General features: G+C 38.2%; 1 long non-coding RNA gene across 1 annotated transcript; it reads left to right on the top strand.

Moving 5' to 3' along the window:
• Positions 1 to 597: 597 nt before the first annotated feature.
• On the top strand, positions 598 to 7245 carry LOC122231723. Its single transcript, XR_006208962.1, has 2 exons — positions 598 to 1507; positions 6697 to 7245. It is a non-coding gene; the product is annotated as an uncharacterized LOC122231723 (long non-coding RNA).
• The last annotated feature ends 12054 nt before the right edge of the window (positions 7246 to 19299 follow it).

Genomic DNA, 19299 nt, shown 5'->3' with positions numbered 1-19299 from the left:
CCAGAGGAAAAGAAGACAACAAATATGTAATCATGTATTACACCATCAGGATGAAGGGGAGAGGAAAATTCCATGCAGAGCCCAGAGAAACAAAAAGAAAGAGAAATTGAAAGAGATTGCACCCTGCTGGGAGAGGGAAGACACATTCACTAAAAATTAGTTAAGATAATTGTTCACATACCTCCAATAGCATTCTAAAATAACATAAAAACTGGATTTTACCATAATCTTTTTGCCATTATGAAAAGCAAATAAACTAAAAAAAAAAGTAGCAAAACCCACAAATAAGTTTCTAGGAGTGTGTTTATAAAGTAGTTGATGCCTTTGAACACTAAATCTGTCTTACTAAGGTTTTGTAAAATGCTTGTTCTTTGATTTATATCATACTTATCTAGTGTCTTCGGAAAGCAGTGATCTTCCTTGTCATGATTCAAAATTATTTCTCAAGACAATGTTTCATTACATAGTTTACATTCTTGATACTTTTTGTTTCTTTAAGTCACTTTTAACTGTTCATTCTGGGACTAGGGAAACCAAAAGATTTCATCCAATTTCAATTATACACTAAGTAAACAAATGGAAACTGAAAAGGAAGAAAGCACCAAACACACCCTTTTTCTATTTTTTGGAAATAATTAGAAGTATTGAACATTCTTTCTGTTCTAGTGGATTATTGTGAAGAATAGAGACAACAGCTACAAAAGTTAGCTACGTAGGAATTTAAATCAAATTATTGTACAGCTTTTAATGTGTCATAAACACATTAATAACTTAGAAATAGCACAGATAATACAGTAGCAGACTGTTTCCCCATACACATGATTTTCAGTTTCTGAGTGGTAAATGAAAATATAATTTTCATTATATATGTACCTATGTCTCTCCATATACAATGATGATTATATTGGGGGTAGAGCACTTTAAGTAACTAGTTTTCAGTACAGGCTAGCAAGTTATTATTTTATGGGCCAAAAAATAGAAGAACCAAGAGATAAATTAATGCTTCAAATTTTACAAAGAAATTCAATGGCAAAACTTAGAATGGTCTTCATAATCGAGGCTTTGGTTCCAATCTCAGCTTTGACACTTCCCTACCAGCTGCTTGATTCTGAGGCATTTAACTTTTCTGAACCTCAGTTTTCAATCTCTAAAGTGGGTTATTAGGTTGTTATATAGGATAGAGATTAGTAGCAAATAATTCTAGTCATATCCTCTTTCATGTGTGTCCCATCATTGTTAATAAATTTGGCTCATTCTTGTTGAATTTTTATTAAATATGGTGTTCTAAGCACTGTATTGCAGGGCAGCAAATTATTCCAAGGAAATCTGTGAACTCATATGAATACCAAGTATCACCTCTGGACAGAATAAGTAATATGTCACATGTAATGTATTGTTGTTTTTCTAATATAGGCAGACATGGTTGCTGTTGATACAATGGAAATTGAGGAGCATATAGGTACTCCATTAAATAAATATATTAAACTATAGAAAGTACTCAAATAAGGTAAGCATAGAGTGTTTGAGGAACATAGAGTAAGACCATTAGCATAACCAGAGATAACTCCTGAGCTAAAAACTGGATAATAAGTAAAATTTACCTAGAAAAGGCATTCAAGGCTGAGGACACAGTAGGATCCAAGGCATGGAGACAGGAAATAATTTGATAGAAGTGGGAATTCTAAGCAGCTGGAGCACTGCAAAATAAAGGAAGGGTATAGGTAGTAACCAGATCTTGGGGGAGTTTTTATGCTACCTTGTAGAGCTTGGCTTTTGTTTTTAGATTGAGATCAACCTCAGATTATATACTTCTGGCTGAAGTACGGAGGGTGGATGTCGAGAGGAGAAGAGAGAAGACTAGGAGAAGGCTCAGCAGAGATGATGAGGCCTTAAACTAGAACAGTAAGGATAGATATATAAGAGGATGTCTTCAAGAAATATTTTCAAATGTTTATTTATTTATTTTGAGAGAGAGAAAGGTGGGGGAGGGACTGAGAGGGAGAGAGAGAGAGAGAGAGAGAGAGAGAGAGAGAGAATCCCAAGCAGGATCTGTACTGTCAACAGAGCCTGACTTGGGGCTTGAACTCATGAAACCATGAGATCATTACCTGAGCCGAAATCAAGAGATGGATGCTTAACCGACTGAGCCACCCAGGTGCCCCTGGGAATTAATAAACTTAAAAGAAAATTAAGAGACTTATTTATGGCCTAACATATAATCTATTTTGGAGAATGTTCCATGTGCACTTGAGAAAAATGTGTTATTTACTATTAGTGGGGGATGTTGTATAGATGTCTGTTTGGTCTGTAGTGTTAGGTTTATAGTGTTATTAAAGTCTTCTGCTTCCTTCCTGATCTTCTGTCTCCTTGTTCTATTACTGAAAGTAGACTTTGAAATCTCCAACTATTATTAGTTGTCTATTTCTCCAATTATGCCAGTTTTTTCTTCACGTGTTTTGGGGTTCTGTTGTTAGGTGCGTATGTGTTTATAATTGTTACATCTTCCTAATGAATTGATCCTTTTATCGTTATAAAATGTCTTTGTCTCCAGTAACAACTTTTGTTTTAAAGTCTATTTTGTCTGATATTAGTATAGTTATTTAAACTCTTTTGGTTACTCTTTGGCATAATTTTTCCCATTCTTTTACTTTCAACCTATTTGTGTCTATGAATTTAAAGCATGTCTCTCAATGAGATACCACATCACACCTGTCAGAATGGCTAAAATTAACAACTCAGGAAATAACAGATGTTGGCAAGGACATAGTGAAAGGGGAACCCTTTTGCACTGCTAGTGGGAATGCAAGCTGGTGCAGCCACTCTGGAAAACAGTATGGACGTTCCTCAAAAAATTAAAAATAGAACTACCCTACGACCCAACAATTGCACTACTAGGTATTTATCTGAAGGATATAAAAATTCTTATTTGAAGGGGTACATGCACCCTAATGTTTATAGCAACACTATCAACAATAGCCAAATTATGGAAAGAGCCCAAATGTCCATTGACTGATGAGTGGATAAAGAATATGTGGTATACACACACACACACACACACACACACACACACACACACACACACACACACACACACAATGGAATATTACTCGGCTATGAAAAAGAATGAAATCTTGCCATTTGCAACAACATGGATGGAACTAGAGTGTATTTTACTAAGCAAAATAAGTCAGTCAGAGAAAGATAAATATCATATGATTTCACTCATGTGGAATTTAAGAAACAAAACAGATGAACATAGGAGAATGGAGGGAAAAATAAGATAAAAAGAGAGATGGATGCAAACCATGTGAGACTCTTAAATACAGAGAACAAACTGAGGGTTGCTGGAGGGGTGTTGTGTCCAAGGATGGTCTAAATGGGTGATGTGCATTAAGGAGGGCACTTGTTGGGATGAGCACTGGTGTTGTATGTAAGTGATAAATCACTAAATTCTACTCCTGAAATCATTATTACACTACATGTTAACTAACTTGGATTTAAATAAAATTTAGGGGCACCTGGGTTAAGTGTTTGACTTCGGCTCAGGTCATGATCTCACATTCTGTGGGTTCAAGCCCCGTGTTGGGCTCTGTGCTGACAGCTCAGAGCTTGGAGCCTGTGTTGATTCTGTGTCCCACCCCCCCCACCCCCCTTTGCACCACCCCTGCTCATGCTCTGTCTCGCACTGTCTCTCAAAAATAAATAAATGTTAAAAATTTTTTTGAATGAATAAAATTTAAAAATTAAAAAAAAGTGTGTCTCTTATAGAAAGCATAGTTAGATTAGTTAAAAAAATTAATTCTGCTGACATCTGCCTTTTGATTAGAGAGTTTATTCCATTTACATTTGGTATAGCTATTGATAAGTTATGGTATAAGTTTGTCATTTGCTATTTATTTTCTACATGTCTTATGTCTTTGTTTCTCTATTCCTCCACTACTGCTTTCTTTTGTGTTAACTACATATTTTATATCTATATATAACTTTGCATATATATGATATATATTTTATATCTCTATATATCATATATATGAATATTTTTGAAGAATATATGTATAGGGGCGCCTGGGTGGCGCAGTCGGTTAAGCGTCCGACTTCAGCCAGGTCACGATCTCGCGGTCTGTGAGTTCGAGCCCCGCGTCAGGCTCTGGGCTGATGGCTCGGAGCCTGGAGCCTGTTTCCGATTCTGTGTCTCCCTCTCTCTCTGCCCCTCCCCTGTTCATGCTCTGTCTCTCTCTGTCCCAAAAATAAATAAAAAACGTTGAAAAAAAAATTAAAAAAAAAAAGAATATATGTATATTTCTGTAAGAATGCATTTGTAAGTGTACATAAAGAAAACAGAAGGATATACATAAATAGAGAAGGCTAAAAGTTTTTAAGAGTTATTATTTTGTTTACTTATTCATAAGATTGTAATAAGATCCATAATATTAAAAAGCCCACTATTTCCCACCATTGCTAAAGTTAAATCCAAATAGTATGTTGTAGAGAGATAGCATTTTTCTCTAGAGACTCTGTAGATCCACTTTTCCCCATTAATTTCAAGATGGAGCAAAATTTCACAGTGCTTTACAAAAAGATTGATGTCTTTTAACTGTGAGACTATCCAGAGATTCAGAATTCAAAATACAAATATGCAGTATAGTTGGATAGTCAAATATACCTACTATATTGCAGTAGAAAGAGCCTAAGCAATTTTTGGCCTATGTTCAAAGTTTTACTACTGCAAACAAAGTGCTGAATCATGTTTTTCTTAGAAAGAATCATAACATCAGTTTATAACCTATTTTCTTCAGTTCACTCTAACTCCTTGGACTTTTTAGGGGGCAAGAATGTGGGTCTTATTTTCAAGTAGTCAAAGTATTTTTTAAAAATTTGGTTGAGGGGTGCCTGGGTGGCTCAGTCAGTTAAGCATCCGACTTTGGCTCAGGTGATGATCTTGGGGTTTGTGAGTTCGAGCCCCACGTCGGGCTCTGCTGACAGCTCAGAGCCTTGAGCCCATTTAGGATTCTGTGTCTCCCTCTCTCTCTGCCTCTCCCCCACTCATGCCCTGTCTCTCTCCTTCAAAAATAAACATAAAATTTTTTTAATTTGGTTGATAAATAGTATGTCATAATGATGAGAATGGTAAACTTCAACAGAAATGTGAAAAATTCCAAAACAGTGGGTGTTTGAACATAAACATAGGTGAGGAATTCAAAACCAGGTTATTATTTTAACAAAACCAGGCTAATATTTTAGCAAAGGCAGTGTTCCAGAGCTCTATTAAGTCTAGGAAATATGCATAATAGTAAACACAAAGTAATAGAGTGCCATGTACATACACACACACACACACACACACACACACACACACATACATATATATATATATAATCTTCACTGCTAGATGAAACTAATTCAAACATAAATTCAAACATAAATTTTTTTCCAGATTTTGATTTAAAACTTATTTTACTTATAATTATTTTTTATAGTTATTTTCTTTTTACCAGCTAGTAACATAGACAGTGTTTATGTACATTTTGAATGCCAGTACTCTATTCTTAAGGATTTTACATTTTCAAGGAAGTAAACTGGTATTTACTAATGAGTAACCTAGTTTTGAGGCAGCAGTCATAAGCAAAAGCTAAGTGGGTTCTTTTGTGCTAAGAGCTAGGGAATAACAGGAATCAACTTTCTGTTGTCTGTAGTCCCAGGAGACTGTAAACAAACTAAGAGTATTACAGAGGGACAAATAAGCATTAGTGTTCCCAGGCACACCCATGGGCAGGTTTAATGACTAAGCTATTTGAATGTGAGGCTTATGATTTCTCTACATTTACTTGGTAGATTAGAATTCAGGAAAGTGTCAGGGTGCCTGGGTAGCTCAGTCAGTTGAGTGTCCGACTCAGGTCATGATCCTAGGGTCGTGGGATCAGCCCCATGTTCAGTTCTGTGCTGTGAAGCCTGCTTGAGATTTTCTCTCTCCCTTTCTTTCTTCTCTCTCTCTCTCTCATTCTGCCCTTCTCTCCTGCACACGCTCTCTCTCTCAAATCAAAAAAGAATTCAGGAAAGTGTCCACACAGTTCTCAAAAACAAACCTGATGGATCTCTGGGGGAGGTAGTAGGACGGAATTGTCAAATCGGATTTTAGTTTTTTCTGTACTATCTTATTGTTTATAAGGAGATTATATTAATATACTAAATTGATGATTAAAAACTTTAAAAAAAGTTAAAAAAGAGATACGAATAATTGAGAAATAATCATATAAATGTAGATTTATGAACTTGTACCCTCTCGGGGTAATTGATTCCTCTTTAAACAGCATATTTATTTGGCATTTTTGAAGGGCATATAAAGCCACTCTAGGGGTCCAAATGGAATGTGATTAAAACTAGAGAAGAATAAATAATTAAATTAAATAATTTGGGTCATTTGAAAAACACCCTGCCTGGTATCTGCACCTCAGGACCACCTTAGGCTAACCAGGATGCCAGAATTTGTGCAAGCCTACTTACTGGGTGAAGAAAGGCAAGCTGAAAGGGAGGTGAAGAAAGGGAGGTTATGCTGCTTTTTCCTTGCAGAAATGAAATCACAATTTATTTTAAGGGGAGAGAGAGAAAAAAAAAACAGAGACATATTCAGTAATAAAGATTAGAAGAGCCTTGAGATTGAGAAGTATAGCTCACTCACTGATGTCTCTCCTCTCCCAGGGTACCTGGCATTGGAGCCTGACACACAGTCACTGTTGAACTGAAGTTTGGATTTCCAAATCTACAAAGATGAAGATCAAATTGTAGACAACGGCTCCAGCAGATCTTTAAAGCCTCACCTCTGCTCTCTCCTATCCTCTTCGCTCCTCTATTTCTATATCCAATTTGCTTGCCCTGTCATCAATCCATGCACTCTGCCTAAGATACCTATTCCTACTTTTGGAACAGCCAGACACTTTTTTGTGTATGTTTTTGGACCAACTTAAATGCCACCTCATCTCTGAAGCTCCCTCTGACTGTCTCCTGGGCAGTTATTGCCCTAGCATCATGTTCCTAAGCATCTTATGTAATTTCTTTCATATTACAATTTTTATGTTGGGTTCCCCACTGGTTGAGAATTCTTTGAAAGAGAGCTAGTGACTTATTTATCTTTTTATCCCCAAAGTCTGGCATGTGCCTGGCATTTAGGAAATACAAAGTAATGTTTAAAAAATAAATTGTTAATGTGAATTTTACCTTAAGCATAATCTGTCACCATAGGGCACAACAGGGCTATCAATTGATTACATTAAATTAAAAAAAAAAAAAAACTCTTCCTTTCTCTACTTTTTGACCAAGAATAAAAGTTAAAATCAAATTATATAACATTTTAGATAAATATTTTTATGATTTAAGGCATTAGAAACATCATGCATTTTCTATATGATTCTTCAAGTATAGCATCAGCATCACTTGGAAACCTGTTAGAAATGTAAATGCTTGTGCCTCATCCCAGACTTATGAAATCAGAAATTCTGGGCATGAAGTTCGGTAATCTGTATTTTAACAAATCCCCCAAAGATGATTCTGATGCACTTTTTTTTTAATTTTTAAGAGTTTATTTGAGAGAGAAAGAGATGAGAGAGAGAGAGAGAGAGAGAGAGAGAGAGAGAGAAAGCGAGCTTGAGCTGGCAAGAAACAGAGAGAGAAAGAGGGAGAGAATCCCAAGCAGACTCCATGTTGTCAGTGCAGAGCCCAACTCAGGGCTTGATATCACAAACTGTGAGATCATGACCTGAGCTGAAATGAAGAGTTGGACGCTTACGTGACTGAGCTGCCCAGATGCCCTGACCAAGTGTAAGTTTCTTAAGCATTTTTATTTGTTCTAGAACAATGTTTCTCAGATTTTAGAATGCAGCAGAATTGAGGCTTCTGGGTGGCTCAGTTGGTTTAACGTCTGATTCTTGGTTTTAGCTCAGGCCATGATCCCAGGGTCATGGGATTGAGCTCTGCATCAGGCGCTCGCTCTCTCTCTCTCTCTCTCTCTCTCTCTTTCCCTCTCCTTTCTCTCTCTCCCTCTGCCCTTCTTCCCTGCTTGTAATCTCATTCTCTCTTAAAAAACAAAACAAAACAAAAAAACCCTTACACTTGGTCAACAACTATTTTTATGTAATCAGAAATAAATCTTGCGTGCTTAAGACAATACAGTTTTCTAGTATTTCTTTTAATTTTGTTTGGAATTTCACACATTTTTCATAAATGATAAAATGATACATTTGCTTTCAAATTCTAGTGTTTCATAGAAATTAAGAAAATAATCCCATTTACAATTGCACCAAAAATAATAAAATATCTAGGAATAAACTTAACCAAGGAGGTGAAAAACCTGTACTCTGAGGACTATAAAACATTGATGAGAGAAATTGAAAATGACACAAGCAAATGGAAAGATATTCCATGCTCATGGATTGGAAGAACAAATATTAAAATGTTCATACTACCCAAAGCAATCTACAGATGTAATGCAATCCCTATCAAAATACCAACAGCATTTTTGACTGAACTGGAACAAATGATCCTAAAATTTGTATGGCACCACAAAAGATCCTGATTAACCAAAGCGATCTGAAAAAGAACAAAATTGGAGGTGACACAATCCCAGATTACTACAAAGCTGTAGTAATCAAAATGTATAACTGGTGCAAAAATAGACTTATAGATCAATGAAACAGAATAGAGCCTAGAAATAAACCCATGATTATATGATAATTAATCTTCAACAAAGGAAGCAAGAATTTGCAATGGGAAAAAGACAGTCTCTTCAACAAATGGTGCTGGGATAACTGGACAGCTACATACAAAAGAATGAAACTGGATCACTCTCTTACATAATACACAAAAGTAAACTCAAATGGATTAAGGACCTGTGAGATCTGAAACCACAAAAACCCTAGAAGAGAGCACAGGCAGTAATTTCACTGACATTGGTCATAACAATGTTTTTCTATGTATGTCTCCTGAAGCAAGGGAAACAAAAGCAAAAATAAATGATTGGGACTATGTAAAAATAAAAAGCTTCTGGACAGTGGAAAAAAACAATCAACAAAACTAAAAGACAACATACTGGATGGGAGAAGATATTTGCAAATGACATCTCTAATAGAGGGTTAGTATGCAAAATACATAAAGAACATATATAACTCAACATCAAAAAACCCCCACAAATAACATAAAAAATGGGCAGAAGACATGAACAAACATTTCTCCAAGAAAGACACAGATGGCCAACACACATGAAAATATGCTCTACATCACTTATCATCAGAGAGATACAAATCAAACCCCAATGAGATATCACCTCACACATGTCAGAATGGCTAAAATAAAAAACAAACAAACAAAAAACAAACAAGAAGTGTTGGTGATGATGTGGAGAAAGAGGAATCCTGGGGCACTGGTGGTAGGAATGTAAACTGGTATAGCCACTGTGAAGGATGGCTCCTCAAAATTTTTAAAATAGAATGACCATATATCCCAGTAATAACACAGCTGGATATTTACTCGAAGAACAAGAAAACACTAATTTGAAAGGATATGTGCACCCCAATATTTATTGAAGCATTATTTACAATAGCCAAATTATGGAAGCAGCCCAAGTGTGCATCAATAGATGAATGGATAAAGAAGATGTGGTATATATAGACAATGGAATATTATTCAGCCATAAAAAGAATGAAATTTTTCCATTTGCAACAACATGGATGGATCTAGGGGGCGTAATGCTAAGTGAGATAAACCAATCTGAGAACGATAAATACCATATGATTTCACTCACATGTAGATTTTAAGAAACAAACAAATGAACAAAGGAAAATAAGAGACAAACTGAAAAACAGACTCTTAACTATAGAGAACAAACTGATGGCTACCAGAGGGAAGGTGGGGGGGGGGGCGGAATGGTGAAATAGGTGAAGGGGATTAGGAGTACACTCAACGTGATGAGCACTGAATAATGTATAGAATTGGTGAATCACTATAGTGTACACCTGCAACTAATATAACACTGTGTATACTGGAATTAAATTCTAATGTTTCTTATACCAAATTCCTTTGTATTTTTGAGTGTCTGTAAATTGTAAGAGAATTTTAAAGTTCTGATTTTTTTAAGTTTATTTAATTACTTTGAGAGAGAAGAGAGAGTGAGAGGGGAAAGGGCAGAGAGAGAAAGAGAGAAGGGAAGGACAGAGAGGGGAGGAAGAGGCAGGGAGGGGGAGAGAGAGAGAGGAGAGAGAGAGAGAGAGGGAATCCCAAGCAGATTCCACACTCTCAGTGTGGAGCCTGATGTAGGGCTTGAACCCACAAACTGTGAGATCATGACCTGAATGGAAATCAAGAGTCAGATGCTTAACTGACTGAGCCACTCAGGTGCTCCAAAGTTCTGAGTTTTCATTTCAGTGATCTGAAAAATTATTTTGCACTTAAGACAAAATTTCTCATTTTCAGTGTTTACAATTTCATGGAACTAAGATTTTAGTTCCTTAAGTGAGAGTTTCTCAAATTCTGGTCCTTGCATATATTCTAAAGCATAGTGGTTAAGAACATGGACTCTAGGATTCGACTGTTAATTAGGTTCAACCTTAGGTATTACCTAAATGTAGGACTTGGGCAAGTTACTTAAATTTTCTGAGCCTCCATTTACTTATTTGTAAAATAAAGATGGAGATTATAATAGCATTTATCTCATGGGGGTGCTCTGAGGAGTAAATGTTCTCAGAACCATGTCTAGCACATAAAAAATACTCAATAAGTATTATCTATTATTATTCTTAGAAATCTGTAAAGCAGTTAGGATTCTGTTTAAGTGGTGGTCTCTTAATTTCCACTCAGGTCATGATCTCAGGGTTAGTGAGTTCAAGGTCAGCATCAAGCTCCACACAAAGAGTGAAGAGCCTGCTTGGGATTCTCTCTTTCCCTCTTCTCTCTACCCTTCTCCCACGCATGCATGCTCGCATGCTCTCTCAAAATAAACAACAACAAAAAGAAATGTTTTCATTTGAGAAGCAATGCAGTATATCTAGATACTTCAAAGTACTGAGTTACAAAATTTTATCCTTCTAAACTAGATTAAGAAAACTTCAAAAAAGTAAACAAACACTGTACTTTCATTACTTATTATTATTATTTTAAAAGTTTATTTATTTTGAGAGAGAGAGAGAGAAAGAGAGAGAGTGCATGAGTGGGGTAGGGGTAGAGAGAGAGAGGGGGAGAGAGAGAATCCCAAGCAGGCTGTGAGCTGTCAGCAGAAGCCTGATGTGTGGCTCGATCTCAAGAACCAGGAGATCATGACCTGAGCCAAGATCAAGAGTAGGACGCTTAACTGACTGAGTCACCCAGGCACCCCTAAACAAACACAGTTTTTACTTATTTATTTTTAAATGTTTATTTTTGAGAGAGAAATAGAGAGAGAGAGAGAGAGAGAGAGAGAGAGAGTGAGCTGGGGGGGGCAGGGAGAGAGGGAAACAGAGGATCTGAAGTGGGCTCTGCACTGAGATTGGAGAGCCCGATGTGGGGCTTGAACTCAGGAACTGTGAGATCATGACCTGGGCTGAAGTTAGACACTTAATGGACTGAGCCACCCAGGCACCCCACGACCCCTGTATTTTTAAAGCTTGCACATGTATTTCATGATCGCTATGGAAAAATTAAGCAGTCTTTTCAATATATATTTTCTCATCCAATTGAACATGTAGCTGATGGTTAGGACCAATGAGGCTGAAGTTCAATGAGGTTAAAAATGTGCTCCTTTTGGCACACCTATGATAGTATTAATTCTGTTAAATTTGTGAAAACTATGCTCTAGTATCAGAACTTTAACTTGTTCTCTATTCAAATTTTCTAAAATAAGAAAGGCAATCTATAATAAAATTTCCATGTAATTGCATGAACCAACTGCAGTGTACTGACAATAACAGTGATGCTCCTGAAACAGAAATGTTGGCTGGCATGTTATGGAACCAGGCTGGAATGCTGGCGGAAAGACCAAGTGGCACTCGGAGATCTTGGAAGGCAGGAGGTTTATTTTATTTTATTTTATTCTCCAGAGGTCTGAGACCCAAGCACAAGCAGGGGGACAATTCACCATCTGTTACTTCTGCATTCCACATTAGGAGTAATTTGGCACACACGGCAAGCAGGGCAGGAAGAAGAACCCGGAAGAGGGGTCTCTAAGCGAGAAACTAGAGCTTATGTCAGTCCCATAGGCCATGTTATGGTGCATAACTTTACTTATTTTCCCAACATTTCCCCCTTTGATGCCTCTTTTAAAAATATTTTTTTAGTACGCATCACCCTTTAGCTCTAGGGGTTGGTGCCCTTGGAGGGCTAAGATGTGTGTTGCAGTTTGGCAAGCAATGGTGTTTTCAGTGAAGCATACCAGGGTTTTAAGATACAGAGGCCGATGGTCACAAGTAAAATTATGGAAAGGAGGGGTCCTGCCAGGGCAGGAAGCCAGGATTTCCAGTTTGTGGGGCAGCCTCTAATAGTCCAATAGTAAGGAGCAAGAGTTGGCAGAGTTGCATCCAAGCACCTGGACTTAGTCCACACACTGATTCCTCAAGCTTCTGCTGTGCACAGGCCAGCCAGCTTCCGGGGTGTGGCTGGAGCAGGGCTGAAGATCTCAGGGGCTGGCATCTTTTTGAGGGTCAGTTTAAGCGGGTCGACCAGGTCTGAGTTACTTTCCCAGGTTGAGGGCTCTTTAGAGTTGGCCTTCTTAATTCTGGAGTGATGGACCCATGGGGTCTTATTATTATCCCCACAGAATAACCACCACAGAAGATTGTCTATACATGAAATACTGTGACAATTTTTCTGAAGTTTACCTCAAGGTGTCTAGTTTAGGCAAACAAACATTAAAAGACAATCAGAACTGGAATTTAACACTCATAACAGTGTGTTGTTAAAACATAGTTTTTCTCTCTAAAAACTCCCATTTCCAGAGATAGCCAAATCGAGACCAATGCATTTGTAGAACAAATCCAGTTTTAACAAACCTGGCCTAATTATTTACATAAGCTCAGCAAAAATAGTGACAAAGTTTGCTTTGTTGGAACCTTTTGTAAGGAATCTCCAGATTGAACTTTTAGTAGCCTCTCCAGGCCAGAAGCCAAGCCAAATACTTGCCATCAGACAGGCCTGCAACACCTGTAGATTTGGGCAAATTCCTCTTCATGAGGTCCCCAAGATATCCTGAGGTTCCTGCACCTGCCAGGAAGTGACCTTCTTTACTCACCTAGTGAGACTGCTGGGAACTCTGCAAGCAAGGTATCAGGCCAACATTTCTAAGGGGCTTTATGGCTCTGTATTTCATAAAGCCACCTTTAGTTCCTTAAAGCTGTCTGGTCATATCTGAGTCTATGCATATAATTCTCAAATATGACATTCCAGTCAGCGCCTTGGTAAAATAACCAGTATTTCCAATGGTGATCTGTAACAAGATGAACAGATTCTTATTGAACTTATGCAAACAACTGTAATTGCTATGAAAGAAAGAATACTGAGAGTTTTTGAATTTCCGAGAGTTTAGGTAGAGAGAAAAGATAAACGCTTCAGTTTACAAATGAATTTCTGTGTATTCTTAATCTGGAAGAGCAAACATTAGAGAACCAGCAATATTTCCAACAAGAGTCTCAAAACTATAATCTTCCTCAGTTCATTTAGTCCTATGTTTCTAATTCTTGTTCAGTTTGAACGCAGCTTTTCAGTTCTAGAAATTCTTTCATCAAAGACCTCATAAAAATGAAATCTAAAGCTTTGGTTTTCCCAGCAGAGAAAAAAAAACCCTTTGTTTACACTGTCTTATCAAGAGCAGATCAACAGTCCAAGAAAACTTTGTCTTTTGAACACGGAGAAAGGCAGGATTTCAACCTTATACCAGTGTACTTTTCAAATTCCATTTATCTCAACCTTAGTCCATCCTGAGCACACACAAAATTCCGTTCCAAAGATTTCCCTTCACAAACCTTCTACAACTTTCCTTTGCCTTCAAACTTTGTACCAAAGCCATTTCTCTCCAAACAACCAGTCTCATTTAGGACAAAATTATTTTCTTTTACTCTCAATAAAAAATGTATTTCCATTCCTTATATCTTTCTTACATACCTCCTACTTTCCTACATACAAGGTTGCTTTCCTTGTTTACACCAGAATTTTTTTAGATGGTAAGTTCATGAACCAATTAAGCACAAAGCAGGTTTTCCATCAGGTCCAAACAGCCTTCGTTTCTCTGCAATAAGAAGTTAAAAACACAAACCTATGTTGAGTAATCAAAGCTTTAGCACTCCATCCTATTTGGAAAGTTTCAGGTTACCAAAGACCTTAAAAGCTATCTTAACAATTACCCATGAAAACTTTGAGACAGACAAAATTAACTATCATTTTAAGTCATCTTTTTGCTAACAAATTGCAACAGAGATAACATGAGCTTATTTGACCTTTGCTGATAACTTTAAACACAGGTCCAACGAACTTAAATTAGTTCAAAAAATTTTTTTTGCATTTTTAAAAATTATGTTTTTTTAAAATTTTTTATTTTTAAAAGTTTACATTCAAATTAGTTAGCATATAGTGCAACAATGATTTCAGGAGTAGATTCCTTAGTGCCCTTTACCCATTTAGCCCATTCCCCCTCCCACAACCCCTCCAGTAACCCTCAGTTTGTTCTCCATATTTATCAGTCTCTTCTGTTTTGTCCCCCTCCCTGTTTTTATATTGTTTTTGTTTCCCTTCCCTTATGTTCATCTGTTTTGTATCTTAAAGTCCTCATATGAGTGAAGTCATATGATTTTTGTCTTTCTCTAATTTCACTTAGCATAATACCCTCCAGTTCCATCCATGTAGTTGCAAATGGCAAGATTTCATTCTTTTTGATTGTCAAGTAATACTCCAATATATATATATTATATATTATATATATATATACACCACATCTTTATCCATTCATCCATCAATGGACATTTGGGCTCTTTCCATACTCTGGATATTGTTGATAGTGCTGCTATAAACATGGGGGTGCATGTGTCCCTTCGAAACAGCACACCTGTATCCCATGGATAAATGGTGAGTAGTGCAATTGCTGTGTCATAGGGTAGTTCTATTTTTAGTTTTTTGAGGAACCTCCTTACTGTTTTCCAGAGTGGCGGCACCAGCTTGCATTCCCACCAACAATGCAAAAGAGATCCTCTTTCTCCACATCCTCACCAACATCTGTTGTTGCCTGAGTTGTTAATGTTAGCCATTCTGACAGGTGTGAAGTGGTATCTCATTGTGGTTTTGATTTGTATTTCCCTGAGGATGAATGATGTTGAGCATTTTTTCATGTGTTGGTTGGCCATCTGGATGTCTTCTTTGGAGAAGTGTCTATTCATGTCTTTTGCCCATTTCTTCACTGGATTATTTGTTTTTTGGGGGTTGAGTTTGAGAAGTTCTTCATAGATTTTGGGTACTTACCCTTTATCTGATATGTCATTTGCAAATATCTTCTGGTTGCCTTTTAGTTTTGCTGATTGTTTATCCTTCACTCTGCAGAAGATTTTTATTTTTATGAGGTCCTAAGAGTTCATTTTTGCTTTTGTTTCCCTTGCCTCCAGAGACATGTTGAGTAAGAAGTTGCTGCGGCCAAGATGAAAGAGGTTTTTGCCTGCTTTCTCCTTGAGGATTTTGATGGCTTCCTGTCTTACATTAAGGTCTTTCATCCATTTTGAGTTTATTTTTGTGTATGGTGTAAGAAAGTGGTCCAGGTTCATTCTTCTGCATGCCGCTGTCCAGTTTTCCCAGCACCACTTGAAGAGACTGTCTTTATTCCATTGGATATTCTTTCCTGCTTTGTCAAAGATTAGTTGGCCAAATTTTTTTTTACATTTATTTATTTTTGATAGACAGAGAAAGACAGAGCACAAGTGGGGAAGGGGCAGAGAGAGAAGGAGACACAGAATCCGAAGCAGGCTCCAGGCTCCAAGCCGTCAGCACAGAGCCCGACGCGGGGCTCAAACTCACAGACCACGAGATCATGCCCTGAGCTGAAGTCGGATGCTTAACTGACTGAGCCACCCAGGTGCCCCAAACTTAAATTAGTTTAAACACCGAATATGTTTTGCCTGCGTCCACTTAAAAGCCAATCAATTTTTTCCCCATCGTCAATTTTCACCTGGGACACCAGTGGAGGCATCTGAAGTGGGTGGTCCAAGGGGGTGCACTTTGCTCCTTGACCTCGAGGGTGGGAGGAGGAACCATTGGTGCCTGAGGCACTGAGGATGGTATAGGACCACACCCAAGTTGGTGCAGAAACCTGAGGGGGAGGGGAAGGCGAAGCAGCAACTGCTTGGGAATATTCCTTAAAGTCCTTGTCCCGAGGAAGACTAACCACAGTTGGCTCCAATTATAGCTGTTAACCCGGAAAATGAATGAGGGAGAAGCCCTCACATCTATTAGGCAGAGGAACATAGAGAGTAAGTGTCACCTTCGGTCTGATTCTATCTTGGCCCAGACCAATAAGGTCCCCTTCTTGAGGTTCCTCCTGATATCGGCTGGGCTTTGGGGGCCCCTTCCGATTCAGGCACTCATTCTTCCAGTATCCCTTTTCCTTGCGGTAAGTCTTTTGCTAAGGGGGCTCTGGGCTTCCCCCCTTTTGGCGGCTGGACCTTCCCTGGCCTGATGCCGCCATGGACTGTATGCCGTTCACCACTGAATCGCAGACGGGCCCACACAAACCCTGTGGGCTTTTGGGAACCTTAACGGTGCCCACCTGTGGAGCCACAGAATCGAACTTGGCAGGCGAGCCAGACCGAGTAGCATGTTCACACTCACATACACACCAGAGGTTATTACATTCCCTCCCACAGAATTCCTACCTATGATGTCTTTGGGGAGTGATCAGGTCCCCCTTGCACCTCTAAGGGTGGGCTGGACTGAATTGGGGCCCTGTACCAGAATTCCTACCTGTGAGACCACTGAAGTCTCCGGGGAGTGATCAGGTCCCCCTTCCACTCTTGTGAGTGGGCCTGACTAGACTGGGGCCTGGCCTTACCAGTTCCGACGTCAGGTCCAGGTCCTCACCTGCCAAGTCTCCTCGTGTCCGGCGGGAATGGCGGAGCGGGGCCAGCCTGAGGTGACCGAGCGAGAGACTGCCGAAATTCAGGCAGTACTTGCCTTCTCCGTTGTGATTCCTCATTCTGTCACTGCCTTGTCATTTTCCCAAACCGGTGGTAACAATGGGCCAGCCCGGTTGGGTTTCCTGGTCAGGGAACCAAATATGTTACAGAACCAGGTTGGAACGCTGGAGGAAAAACCAAGCAGCACTTGGAGATCTTGGAAGGCAGGAGGTTTATTTTACACCGGTGGGCTCAAAGGAGATCATTCTCTAGAAGTCTGAGCCTCAAGCACAAGTGTGGGGGGGGGGGGGATTTATATTCTGTTACTTCTGCATTCTGCATTAGTAATTTGGCGCACACAGCAAGCAGGGCAAGAAGAAGAACCTGGAAAAGGAGTCTCTAAGCTAGAAACTAGAGCTTATGTCAGTCCCATCTTATGGTGCATAACTTATTTTCCTAACAGGCAAACTTTACTTGTTTTCCTAACAGGTTCTGTGTTGAGAACCCCTAAGTATTTGTCAGCAATGTATGAAATTCCAGTTTTGATGTATGCTTAGCATACTATTTACTTACATAATTCATTCAATAAATATTTATTGTGTGCCAGGCACTGCTCCAGGAACTGAGATCATAGGAGTGATGAAAAACAAGAAAAGGTTCTCTCTGCTCTGTACAGTCTGGTTAGAATAATCCAGAACACAAATAAAAACCCAAGATACATTTTGTTTGTCACATTGTCAATGGTGGAATGCTCTCATTTGCTGTCTAAATTGGTACTCTCTTTCTGAAGGTAAATTTAACTGTATGTGTAAGTTAAGATGTCTTATATACTTTGACCCAGGGATTTCGCTTTTAGGAATCTCTTGTAATTAAAGAATCAGAAACGCAGATGATGCTCAACAAGTTTGATCACTACATTATCTATACAATTGAAAAATTAGAAATCAGTATTCACCAAAGGGGAAATGGTTAAATAATTTATATACCTTATACATATAAGCCTATTTATTGTAAGTCTATTAAAATGATGTTTTTTTTACTGATGCATAGGGGCACTTGTACCCCAATATTTATAGCAGCACTCTCAACAATAGCCAAATTATGGAAAGAGCCTAAATGTCCATCAACTGATGAATGGATAAAGAAATTGTGGTTTATATACACAATGGAATACTACGTGGCAATGAGAAAAAATGAAATATGGCCCTTTGTAGCAACGTGGATGGAACTGGAGAGTGTGATGCTAAGTGAAATAAGCCATACAGAGAAAGACAGATACCATATGGTTTCACTCTTATGTGGATCCTGAGAAATGTAACAGAAACCCATGGGGGAGGGGAAGGAAAAAAAAAAAAGAGGTTAGAGTGGGAGAGAGCCAAAGCATAAGAGACTGTTAAAAACTGAGAACAAACTGAGGGTTGATGGGGGGTGGGAGGGAGGGCAGGGTGGGTGATGGGTATTGAGGAGGGCACCTTTTGGGATGAGCACTGGGTGTTGTATGGAAACCAATTTGACAGTAAATTTCATATATTAAAAAATAAATTAAAAAAAAATAAAAATAAAATGATGTTTTTGAGCATTTTTTGAAGCATTTAGTGCCCTCAAAAATACTCAAGCTATTCTGTTAAGAAAGTACAAACTCTGATTAAAAACTGTATATCTAAAATATTAATAATGTTATTGCTTATAGGTCAAAAGGTACAGACTTACTGAAGAGACTGAATAGGGTCAAAACGTATAAACTTGCAGTTATGAAATAAATGTCATGGGGATGTAATGTACAGCATGGTGACTATAGTTAGTGCATATTTGACAATTGCTGAGAGCAGATCTTAAAAGTTCTCAACATGAGAAAAAAATTTTATAACTATGAATGGTTAACAGACATTAACTAGACTTACTGTGGTGATCTTTTTGCAATATATACAAATAGCAAATCATTGTGTTGTGCACTTGAAATTACTATCATGTTATGTGCATTATACCTCAATTTAAAAAATTTGGTATTTGGCAAGAAAGTTAAGCAAAATAGTGGTAGAAAGAAAGAAAGAAAGAAAGGAAGAAAAAAGAAAGAAAGAAAGAAAGAAAGAAAGAAACCCATAGGCTTGGGAGCTGCCCAGGTACTGCAGCCAGCTGTGGGTACTGCAGCCAGGTGTGGGTAGCCAGCAGCGCTTCCCATGTTGTTTATCTTAATTCTCTT

Source organism: Panthera tigris, chromosome D2, assembly GCF_018350195.1.
Source record: "Panthera tigris isolate Pti1 chromosome D2, P.tigris_Pti1_mat1.1, whole genome shotgun sequence".
NCBI classification, from domain to species: domain Eukaryota; kingdom Metazoa; phylum Chordata; class Mammalia; order Carnivora; family Felidae; genus Panthera; species Panthera tigris.
This window is presented reverse-complemented; position numbering and strand designations above follow the sequence as displayed.